The 12,698-nt window shown below is 46.0% G+C and overlaps 1 protein-coding gene and 1 long non-coding RNA gene across 3 annotated transcripts in view; one reads left to right on the top strand and one right to left on the bottom strand.

Annotated features, from left to right (window-relative positions):
* CACHD1 (cache domain containing 1) overlaps nt 1–12,698 on the top strand; it is a 132,304-nt gene that overhangs the window by 18,257 nt on the left and 101,349 nt on the right. The gene's annotated exons all lie outside the window — the stretch shown is intronic.
* LOC143787360 (uncharacterized) lies at nt 2,170–2,903 on the bottom strand. The gene is made up of 2 exons (XR_013218343.1): nt 2,852–2,903; nt 2,170–2,558 (listed from the first exon to the last, which is right to left on the bottom strand). It is a non-coding gene; the product is annotated as an uncharacterized LOC143787360 (long non-coding RNA).

Genomic DNA, 12,698 nt, shown 5'->3' with positions numbered 1-12,698 from the left:
GCAACAGCTATTTCAGTTTCATATACCTAATAACTGATGGACACAGTAATGTTTCTGCCTTGAAATGAGGTTTATTGTACTAACAGAAAATGTGCAATCTGCATTTAAACAAAATTTGACAGGTACATAAGTATGGGCACCTCACCAGAAAAGTGACATTAATATTTAGTAGATCCTCCTTTTGCAAAAATAACAGCCTCTAGTCGCTTCCTGTAGCTTTTAATGAGTTCCTGGATCCTGGATGAAGGTATTTTTGACCTTTCCTGTTTACAAAACAATTCCAGTTCAGTTAAGTTTGATGGTCGCCGAGCATGGACAGCCCTCCTTCAAATGATCCCACAGATGTTCAATGATATTCAGGTCTGGGGACTGGGATGGCCATTCCAGAACAGTGTAATTGTTCCTCTGCATGAATGCCTGAGTAGATTTGGAGCAGTGTTTTGGATCGTTGTCTTGCTGAAAGATCCATCCCCTGCGTAACTTCAACTTTGTCACTGATTCATGAACATTATTGTCAAGAATCTGCTGATACTGAGAGGAATCCATGCGTCCCTCAACTTTAACAAGATTCCTGGTGCCGGCATTGGCCACACAGCCCCAAAGCATGATGGAACCTCCACCAAATTTTACTGTGGGTAGCAAGTGTTTTTCTTGGAATGCTGTGTTTTTTTGCCGCCATGCATAATGCCTTTTTGTGTGACCATACAACTCAATCTTGGTTTCATCAGTCCACAGGACCTTCTTCCAAAATGTAACTGGCTTGTCCAAATGTGCTTTTGCATACCTCAGCCGACTCTATACCTCAGCCGACTCTGTTTGTGGCGTGCTTGCAGAAACGGCTTCTTTCGCATCACTCTCCCATACAGCTTCTCCTTGTGCAAAGTGCATTGTATAGTTGACCGATGCACAGTGACACCATCTGCAGCAAGTTGATGCTGCAGCTCTCTGGAGTTGGTCTGAGGATTGTCCTTGACTGATCTCACCATTCTTCTTCTCTGCCTTTCTGATGTTTTTCTTGGCCTGCCACTTCTGGCCTTAACAAGAACTGTACCTGTGTTCTTCCATTTCCTTACTATGTTCCTCACAGTGGAAACTGACAGGTTAAATCTCTGAGACAACTTTTTGAATCCTTCCCCTGAACAACTTTGTTGAATAATCTTTGTTTTCAGATCATTTGACAGTTGTTTTGAGGAGCCCATGATGCCACTCTTCAGAGGAGATTCAAACAGGAGAACAACTTGCAAGTGGCCACTTTAAGTAGTTTTTCTCATGATTGCATACACCTAGCTATGAAGTTCAAAACTCAATGAGGTTACAAAAACAAAAAAAGTGCTTTAGTAAGTCAGTAAAAAGTAGGTAGGAGTATTTAAAACAAGAAAATGATAAGGGTGCCCATACTTATGCACCTGTCAAATTTTGTTTAAATGCAGATTGCACATTTTCTGTTAGTACAATAAACCTCATTTCAAGACAGAAACATTACTGTGTCCAACAGTTATTAGATATATGAAACTGAAATAGCTGTTGCAAAAACCCAAATTGTTATAAAGAAAAAAGGTTAACATTAATAGGGGTGCCCAAACTTTTTCATATGACTGTATACTCCAGAGCTGCACTCACTATTCTGCTGGTGCAGTCACTGTGTACATACATTACATTACTGATCCTGAGTAACATCCTGTATTATACCCCAGAGCTGCACTCACTATTCTGCTGGTGCAGTCACTGTGTACATACATTACATTACTGATCCTGAGTTACATCCTGTATTATACTCCAGAGCTGCACTCACTATTCTGCTGGTGCAGTCACTGTGTACATATATTACATTACTGATCCTGAGTTACCTCCTGTATTATACCACAGAGCTGCACTCACTATTCTGCTGGTGCAGTCACTGTGTACATACATTACATTACTGATCCTGAGTAACATCCTGTATTATACTCCAGAGCTGCACTCACTATTCTGCTGGTGCAGTCACTGTGTACATACATTACGTTACTTGGGCATATCTTTACACCAGATATTCTATAGTCGGCTTGTTGAGAATGTCGGGTTTACTTGTATTTTCCCAGACTATATTCCAACTTCTTTTCTGTTCTCATTTCCATCTTGCAGATAAATATCTGAATCTGACAATAATCTGGATTTTGACTGAGGCCAAACAATAAATGATTTCCCTTGTATTTGTGTTACATTTTGCTATAGACGTCTGTGGCTGCGCAGTTGTGGCTGCGCAGTTGTGGCTGAGGGTTTAGTTGAGGTGAACCTTTGTGGCCGCAGGAACCTGCTCGCCCCGGATCAGACACGGAGATGAATCTGGCGGCCTCGTATCCTTATCGGTTGTGCCGTGGCCTCTCTCTACCTTTCCTGTGACAGATCCGCAGCACATTCCTCCAATAATCCCCCTCTCTCTTCGCTCTTACATGAGGAATGTGGAACGACTGCATTTCTTGCCGGGGCTTTCAGCAGCTGTGGGCATATGGGATCTATCCACTGGTTTCAGGCACTAGTTTACAGGGTGTGATTACTTTTGCAACTTTCTTTTAATTGCTCTAAAATAAAAATAATAATAATAATAATAATAATAAAAAAACCTTAAAATGTAGAATAAAAAAATAACTTTCCCATGAAGTGTAAGTACAAAATGTGTATTATCTCCTGAGAAAAATGAATGAAGTGAGTTTTCCTGTACAGACCACTCATGTTAAATACAAAAGAGCAAATGATAAACAATAAATTAAAACAAAAAAACAATGGGAGAGAAAAATAGCAAAACCTAAAGCTGCGGTGACCCTGGTATTGGCGCCTTTACATTAAATTAGTATGGATTGTGACTGTGACTCACCTGTGATTAATTGTCTGTGCCCATGTGACATGAATTGGCCAATGAATGATGACTTCAGAGTTTTTAAAAGCCACATGGTAGGCCTGTTCCTTTGTCACAATGGTGAAGACAAAGGAGCTGTGTGAGGACATCAGAACTGCTATTATTTGCATACACAAGACTTCCAAAAGTTATCTTGGTACTTTGGTATCCCAGTTTCGACCGTGCACAATGTTATTAATAATAAAATAAATAATCTTTATTATTATATAGCGCTAACATATTCCTCAGCGCTTTACAGTTTGCACACATTATCATTGCTGTCCCCGATGGGGCTCACAATCTAAATTCCCTATCAGTATGTGTTTGGAATGTGGGAGGAAACCGGAGGAAACCCATTGCAAACATGGAGAGAACATACAAACTCCTTGCAGATGTTGTCCTTGGTGGGGTTTGAACCCAGGACTCCAGCGCTGCAGTGCTATCTACTGAGCCACCGTGCTGCCATTATTAAGAAGTTTGTCAAGCATGGAACAGTCAAGAACCTCCCTGGACATAAGGGGAAAATTGACCAGATGTCTTCAAAGGTTTGTGTGAATGATGGAAAAAAAACATCCAAAGAAGACCAACATGTGAAAGTCTGGGGTCATGGTTTCAGTGAGTGTCATACACAGCTCACTAAACCAAGCAGAGCTTTATGGGCAAAGTTCAAGGAAGAAACCATTGCTGAAGAAAATACATAAAAAGGAATGACTGATCTTTATCAAAGAGTACCTTGAGAAAGCACAATCCTTCTGGGAAAATGTTTTGTGGACAGATGAAAAAAAAATAGAGCTTTTTGTCAATGCAAGGCAACAGTTTGTTTACAGACAGCATAATAAAGCTTGTAAGGAAAAGAACACCCTACCAGAAGTTAAGCATGGTGGAGGATCCATAATGCTGTGTGATTGCTTTGCTGTTTCTGGTACTGGAGGAATTGACCATATCACAGGAATTGTGAAATCAGAGAATCGTCAAACGATTTTAGAGCGAAATGTCCTACCCAATGTAAGAAAACTTGGATTGAATCAATGATCATCGGTCCCCCAGCAAAACAATGACTCAAAGCACACATCCAAAAGTACACAGGAATGGTTGAAAAATAAAAAATGTCCAGCAATGAGTCCTGATCTCAATCCCATTGAAAATCTATGGGGTGAATTGAAATCTGCTATTGGGAGAAAGACCCGTACAAACTGTCAAGAGCTTGAACAAACTGGAAAGTAAGAGCGGGAGAAAATACCATCTGAGAAGGGGCAAATAGCTCCTTTGGTCCATGTGAAAAAAACAATACTATTAAAGACTTGTGATGATAAGGCCTTGTTGGAGATTTGGCATTTAGGTCCACAAGCTTCAATTTACACCACTATTGTTTGTGGTGGGACTGTTGTTGGGAGGTCTTGGGATGGGAGAGGTTACTATTGCAGGAAACTTTTATTGGGGAGTTGCTCGTCGTCACATTGTGCCCTTTGTTGGGGGTCGCAGTGGAGTTCTACATTTTGTTGGGGGTCACAGCGGCGCTGTGTCCTTTGTCGGGGAGTCGTCCACTTTGTTGGGGGTCACCGTGGCATTGTGCTGTTTGTCGGGGGTCGCATTGGAGTTGTACATTTTGTTGGGGGTTGCCATGGCATTGTGCCCTTTGTCTTGTTAGTGTGGCAGGCGTGGTGTTGATTTGTTACGGCCTGTGTGGGGTTGTTGCAACCAGTATGACTGCCGTTAGTTGTTTTCTTGAGGAAGTACTCTTAAGAACTGTCTACACCTTGCTTGTAGGTATCATAGTAACTCCTAACTGAGGTACATGGTTTTTTTAACACTATCAGGTCACCCTGGCATTGGGACCTTTTCTTGGGGGTCACCGTGATGTGGTGCCCTTGTCGGGTGTCGCTGTGGTGCTGGGCCATTGTGGTGGGTCACTGAGGTGCTGGGCCCTTGTCGTGGGTCATTGTGGTGCTGGGCCCTTGTGGTGGGTCACTGAGGTGCTGGGCCCTTGTCGTGGGTCATTGTCGTGCTGGGCCCTGGTGGTGGGTCACTGAGGTGCTGGGCCCTTGTCGTGGGTCACTGAGGTGCTGGGCCCTTGTGGTGGGTCACTGAGGTGCTGGGCCCTGGTCGTGGGTCATTGTGGTGCTGGGCCCTTGTGCTGGGCCCTGGTGGTGGGTCACTGAGGTGCTGGGCCCTTGTCGTGGGTCACTGAGGTGCTGGGCCCTTGTCATGGGTCACTGAGGTGCTGGGCCCTTGTGGTGGGCCACTGAGGTGCTGGGCCCTTGTGGTGGGTCATTGTGGTGCTGGGCCCTTGTCCGTGGGTCACTGAGGTGCTGGGCCCTTGTCGTGGGTCACTGAGGTGCTGGGCCCTTGTCGTGGGTCACTGAGGTGCTGGGCCCTAGTGGTGGGTCACTGAGGTGCTGGGCCCTTGTGGTGGGTCACTGAGGTGCTGGGCCCTTGTGGTGGGTCACTGAGGTGCTGGGCCCTTGTGGTGGGTCACTGTGGTGCTGGACCCTTGTCGTGGGTCACTGTGGCGTTGGGCCCTTGTCGGAGGTCGCCGTGGCATCGGGAGGTAGCGTGGCAGGAGCTGTTTTGATTTCTATTGCAGCCTCTTTGGCGTTGTTGCAAAACCAGTATGGCTGCCATTACAGTAGTTTTCTTGCGGAATTACCCTTAAGAACAGTCTACACCTCGTTTGCGTGCATCGTGGTAACTCCTGAGGTAGAGATGTTTTTGGGGTTTTTTTTTGACCCGCATCAAGGTAACTCCTAACTGAAGTACAGTGTTTTTAAGACCAGTAGGCCTCTTATGAAGAATTGTGCATTGCCCATAACAACCAATCACAGCACTGTTTTAATTTTCCCAGAGCTTTTTAAAAAATGAAAGCTGCTCTGTGATTGGTTGCTATGGTTGGCAGTCTTAATATAAGAGGTCCAATGACTTTCAGAACTCTCTCCCTCCTATAGGAGTTACCGTGGGCAGATTTCCAATTCAATGCACTGTAGTCCCATCCCCCCGCCCCGCACACACAAAAAAAACATCCAGGTGTCTGCAATTAAAGGGATGACACGGACTCTTCTCATTGTGGCCCTTTCTGTTGTATTCTCTGAGCACAATACCAAATTCATCTGTTCTCGGCTGATAAAACCTGAATATTTTTTTTTCTACTTTCAGCAAATGCGGCAGGAAGTTGTCCTGAGGTTACGTTTCCATGACATTTGCCCACTTGTGGCATCTCAGCTGAAGATGAAAGCCCGGCTCCGTCTTCTGATGGCTGACAGCTAATTGGGCTTTCTTATGCTTCATGCGAAAAACGGATAAAACCAGCTGTATTCTGTATTGTGCGGCCGCAGATGAAACGTGCCGCAATCTAATCCCGTCCAATCAATCTTCCCTGGGCAGCCCGATGGTGAGGGTTTTTTTTTCTTCATTTAGTAATGGTGGGCTACCTCCCCGGATCAAGGTGGTATTTCTGCTGAAAAAAAATAAATTCCCCTTTGGACGCGGCTGTATGGATTTAATCAGCTGCATTCTTCCGATGGCTTTGAAGGAGCTTTTCTCGGTGTTTGCTTTCCAGAGAGCAGATAAAGATCCGCTGCCTTTTGTGAACACTTCTAAACTGTCTGACGGTTCGCTGGCGGTTGCTGCGTGCCGGGCGTTCACCTGCAGGCTGGACTCGGAGACCTGGTGGGCACGGGGTGGTGCTGGACTGTAGCAAAATCAAAAGGAGGGCGAGAAATTCCTTTGAGATTTTCACTGTGGTCATGTGATACAGATCTAAATGTTCATTCTGCATGACAGGTGCTTACATTTTTTTTGTGCTGCAGAATTTTTTAGGTCTGCTTGTGCAGGCGCTCTTTCAGGCCTCGCTGGGGCTCTTGCAGGCCTCGCTGGGGCTCTTTCAGGCCTCGCTGGGGCTCTTGCAGGCCTCGCTGGGGCTCTTGCAGGCCTCGCTGGGGCTCTTGCAGGCCTCGCTGGGGCTCTTTCAGGCCTCGCTGGGGCTCTTTCAGGCCTCGCTGGGGCTCTTGCAGGCCTCGCTGGGGCTCTTGCAGGCCTCGCTGGGGCTCTTGCAGGCCTTGCTGGGGCGGGTACTCTTTCAGGCCTCGCTAAGGCGGGGGCTCTTGCAGGCCTTGCTGGGGCTCTTGCTGGGGCGGTTGATCTTGCAGGCCTTACTGCGGCGGTCGCTCTTGCAGGCCTTGCTGGGGCCCTTGCAGGCCTTACTGCGGCGGGCACTCGTGCAGGCCTCGCTGGGGTGGGCGCTCTTGCTGACCTCGCTGGGGCCTGCACTCTTGCAGGCCTCGCTGGGGCGGGTGCTCTTGCTGACCTCGCTGGGGCGGGGGCTCTTGCAGGCCTCGCTGGGGCGGGGGCTCTTGCTGGCCTCGCTGAGGCGGGGGCTCTTGCTGGCCTCGCTGGGGTGGGGGCTCTTGCTGGCCTAGCTGAGGCGGGGGCTCTTGCTGGCCTAGCTGAGGCGGGGGCTCTTGCTGGCCTAGCTGAGGCGGGGGCTCTTGCTGGCCTAGCTGAGGCGGGGGCTCTTGCTGGCCTAGCTGAGGCGGGGGCTCTTGCTGGCCTAGCTGAGGCGGGGGCTCTTGCTGGGGTGGGCTATGCTTCCTTGTTCGGAGGTGGCCTGACTGGGGTGGGCGCTATTGTAATGATAATGTCATTAATGAACCATCACTAGATGGTGCTAGCTATAATAATGCTGCGGTACCGCTGTAATAACTCCGGCCAGGTGATTGGTTGATAGCCCAGATGTTTGTTGTTTTCTAATGCATTAGACTCTATGTTCACTTTAATATTTGAAATCACATAATCCGTCGTCAGGTTTAAGAGTTTTGCTTAGAAAACTACATAAAATTCACTTGTATGGCTGGAAGACAATCAGGAAAATTTCAGAATCTGTGCACACAATATTGTAAGTCGTGCCTTTCCTTTTTTTCCACATGTTTCTGCAGATGATATTGCAGTTCTTTTCCCAATGATCGGATGGATCTAGGGGATGTTTCCGCTATATTCACACTTCTAATGTGCAGGATCCGTGGTTTTATGGCTATTATTACGTGATTGTATTTTTCTTTATTTTCCTGCTGGTTCGCAGATCTCCTAGTATTGACTGATTGTGCCGGGGGCGGGGGGCGCTTCTTACCAGCCGCCTGGAAGCCAGAGAGGGGGGATAATGTCAAATTAATGTCTACGGCTCTGGCTGCAATTCGACACTGTGGGAATGCAGGTGGTCCGGGCCCCTTGTGGAAGACTTAAACCAACGTGCCAGTCCTTGCCTGGGCTGGGGGCACTGCGGCCCGCTCTCTAGGCCTTGAATGGCCTCCTGGCGTTGTTACGAAAACAGAATGGCGGTTGATGTGAGCAGCCAGGAACCATATGGACTGGTTGTTATAGCTGATAACTGCCACATGTTGTGTTCATTCAGCAGAGGAGACGGATGGCGATCATCCGAAGTGTGTCCTGGGAATTCACTACGTGGTAGGGGCAGCGGACGGGCATCGGCCCAGTGTCTCTGCTTGGACTTTGGTCCGGTTGCAGGACTTGGCTGGTGAAATTTGGCAAAGGTGCATTAGAAAAAGGTTTCCATTGTGCACCATGTTACCAGTGCCACATTGATCACATAGGATGGTGAAAAATAAAAGGAATATATATATATATAAATTTTTTATTTTTTTTTAATTAATCAAGCCAAATTTAGTGGCAGTGAACCCCAGTTCGTCGATGTTCCCCAGGTCTGAGCAAGCCCTAAGGCCATGTTTGAACTCTGTGGTTTTTCCCCCCGCTGCCGCCTTTCTGTTGGTGGCAACAAAAATACACAATAGCAATCTGCTCTGATTATTGCATTTTAGTAGCGTCTTTTATTCTGTTGTTTGATGCATTTTTGGTGCCAATTTTACACAAAATTTTCAAATGAATTTGTAGGTCACTTTCCCACGAAGCATAAATGCTGCTTTTTTTTCCTCTACGCATTTTTTTTAACACAATATGTTTCATTTAAAAGGGGTTTCCAAAATGCAAACCTTCTGTCCTTTTGACTGTTTTTTGTTTGAACAAAAAAATCAAACATATCGTTACTCACCCTCCCCTGGTCCGACACTGAATCTGTGCTGTTTCTCACGGCGTTTGTCTGCAGTGCTCATGTCACGTTGCTGTGCTGCAGCCGATAACTAGGCACAGCGGTTCTGAGCGACCCAAGGCGTCAACTCTGGCGGAGCCGCCGAGCTCAGTGATTGGCTGCAGCTGTCAACAATTACAGGGTCAAAGACTGAGCATTGGACCTGGGAAGGAAGACTAAAGTAATGGTTTTCTTAAACTGCAGCCAAGGGGGCATGGGTTTTCTAAAAGGTTCAGTATTTGGTCAGTATTTTACATTAGTATGTGTAAGCCAAAACCAGGAGCGGGTGATAAATGCAGAAGTGGAGCATATGTTTCTATTATATTTTTCCTCTGATTGTTCCTCTCCTGATTTTCTTACAAATACTGATGTAAAATACTAAACATGGCCTCAACTCTCCAAGCAAAGTGGTTGTGATTTCATAAAAACTCATGCCCACTTCGTTTTAAGATGCCGCTGAACTTTTCCTTTTTCTTTTCTATAAGCTCTTATGAGAAGTATATAAAAATCAGTTGCGTTTTTAAGCTAAGAATTAAAGCTTTTTTGTTTGTAAATAATAAGGCTAGGTTCACATTGCGTTAGGGCAATCCGTTTAGCGCTAGCGGATTGCGTTAACGCAATGTTTATTTAGGGGCTGTGTTTGGGGTCGCGTTAACGTCCCCACTCTCGCAGATCCCCGATCTGCGACAGCGGGGAACGGACCTCGGGCGCGCCGCGGACGCTGCAAGCAGCGTCCGAGGCGCGTCACAGAAGAACGGCACATCACTAGCGCGAGCCGAAAAAGGCACGCGCTAGTGATGCGCTGCAGGAGAAATTGACATTGCTGTCAATGGGCACGCTAACGGCCCCGTTGCACGGCGTTAATTGCGACATTTTCGCCGTGCAACGCTGTCCGTTAGCGTGCACACATTAACGCAATGTGAACCCAGCCTAATAAAAAAAGTGCATTAAAAATCGGGTTTCAAATCTGCCACAAAACAGATTAAAATGAAAGGGACAAAACTTTTTAAAAAATCAGCAAAAAAATTAAAGAATATTGTTATTGCATATGTCGTTGCTGCGACCTGCAGAAATAATACAATATTTATTTAACCTACGTGTGAACAATTCCTCAAGGGGAAAAAGCACTAAGATTCTGCACTTAAAAATACAATTGCATTTTTTCACTTTTTTTTTATGCTCTCTGTAGAAGTCTACAGGAAAAAAAACCGCACAGTTCAATGACGATTTTCATATCACATCTACATTGCTTGAACTGTTAAATGCTCACAGAAACAAACAGCGGAAAAATCAATACAACATTCACCCCAAGTGGGAACACGGTGGAAGGGTTCCCCGAGTGTTACGTTTTATTTTTTTATGCATTTGATTTGAACGTTTTGGTTAACACACTTGACAATCCCACTTTTATTTTCCTTTCAAATTTTTTTTTTTTGTTCTTTTTTACTAATTTGCAGCTTTTTTTTTCCTCGTTTACAGCATCTACCTTTATATATTAAAAATCTGTTTCCATCCGTTTGGAAGCACTAGACAGCGGCCTGCAGGGAGCTGTGATTTGGGTTGAAGTGTTGCTATTTGGACTCTGTGGTACTTGTACAAGGGTCTTCACAATGGCTGGAACACTCTTGTTGTTGCTGCTCTGGGGGGAAGGGCTGGTAATCAGTCACAGACGGTCTCCCTGTCTTCAGGCCTCCAGTTTAATTGAAACCTCTTGCAGTGAGAGGCTTTGTTGAGACTAAACTTGTAAAGCGCCCCCCACCCTGATGAGCCGAGCTCTGGTGGCACATCATCACCTCTACAGGCCATACACTGGTTTGCATAGTTTCTTTGTGTGGGGTTTTTTTTTTATACTTATTCAAACTTAGAATTTTTGCCGAATATTAAAAAACAAGCAAACTGAATTTAGCAACTTTTACAAAGTTGGTACGTTCTTGAAATTGTTCCAGACAATTAAGTATTTTTTTTCCCTGAAAACTTTTGCACTTACACATGTTTTGTTATACACATGTTTATTTTCTTTGTGTATTGGAACAAAACAGAGGAAAAAAAGAAAAGGCAATTTGTACAGAATTCCACACAAAACACCAAAAATGAGCTGGACAAAATTGTCAACTTAATATTTGGTTGCACCCTTTGGAATAAATAACTGGAATCAATCGCTTCCTATAACAATCTACAATCTTACACCTCTCAGCTGGAATTTTGGAGCACTCTTCTTCTTTTGCTCCCGGTCTCTCATATGTGAAGGCGTCTTCTCCCAACGGCAGTTTTAAGATCTCTCCACAGGTGATCAATGGGATTTAGATCCGGACTCATTGCTGCCTCTTCAGAAATCTCTAGCACTTTGTTTCCATCCATTTTTGGGGGCTTCTTGAAATATGTCTGGGGGTCATTTTCCAGCTAGAAGACCCGTGACCTAGGACACAAACCCAACTTTCTGACACTGGGCACTACATTGCCACTCAAAATCCTTTGGTAATCTTCAGATTTCATGATGCCTTGCACACGGTGAAGGCACCCAGTGCCAGAAACAGCAAATCAGTTCTGAACCTCCACCATATTTGACTGTAGGTACTGTGTTCTTTTTATTCCATTTTCAGTAAACAGTAGAATGATGGGCTTTACCAAAAAGCTGTATCTTGGTCTCATCTATCCACAAGATGCTGTCCCGGAAGGATTTTGGCTTACTCATGTACATTTTGGCAAACTGCAATCTAGCTTTCTCATGTCTCTGTTAGCAGTGGGGTCCTGCTGGGTCTCCTACCATAGCATTTAATTTCCTTCAAATGTCTACGAATAGTTCGTGCGGACACTGATACAACCTCTGGCTCAGATGTTGCCTCTCTTCTGTCCAGAATCCCGGAGTTTCTGTCAGCCATATCCTCCTTCTTCACCTCTCGCTTCCTAAAACTCAATGTAGACAAAACCAAACTCGTCATCTTTCCCCCATCTCACGTATCCCCCCCACCTGATCTATCTATTATGGTAAACGGCATCACGTTCTCTCCCGCACCTGAAATCCGTTGCCTCGGAGTAACTCTCGACTCTGCCTTGTCCTTCAAACCACACGTTCAAACTCTTGCCACCTCCTGTCGCCTCCAACTCAAAAATATTGCCAGAATCCGTCCCTTCCTCACCCCACAATCTACTAAGACTCTTGTGCATGCCCTCATCATCTCCCGCCTCGACTACTGCAACACCCTCCTCTGTGGCCTCCCCGCTAACTCTCTTGCACCACTCCAGTCTGTCCTCAACTCTGCTGCCCGGCTAATCCACCTCTCTCCTCGCTACTCCCCTGCTTCTCCCCTTTGCAAATCCCTCCACTGGCTCCCAATTCCCCAACGAATCCAGTTCAAACTACTAACACTGATCTACAAAGCCATCCACAACCTGTCCCCTCCCTATATCTCTGAACTAATCTCCCAATACCTTCCCTCACGTAACCTCCGATCCTCCCAAGACCCACCTACTCTCCACCACACTTATTCGGTCCTCACACAACCGCCTCCAAGATTTCTCCCGAATATCCCCCATCCTCTGGAATTCCATGCCTCAACACATCCGACTATCCACCACCCTCGGATCCTTCAGACGGAACCTGAAAACCCATCTCTTAAAGAAAACCTACAGCCTGCAATAACCATTCTGCCGCCTCGCCATCGCCAGAGCAGCCGCCTCTCCATCGCCAGAGCTGCAGCACCTCTGACCTTCTGTCTCTTCCCCACTATCCCATAG

Source organism: Ranitomeya variabilis, chromosome 8 (genome assembly GCF_051348905.1).
Source record: "Ranitomeya variabilis isolate aRanVar5 chromosome 8, aRanVar5.hap1, whole genome shotgun sequence".
NCBI classification, from domain to species: Eukaryota; Metazoa; Chordata; class Amphibia; order Anura; family Dendrobatidae; genus Ranitomeya; species Ranitomeya variabilis.
The sequence above is the reverse complement of the archived record's forward strand: the minus strand, read 5'-3'. Positions and strand labels throughout refer to the sequence as shown.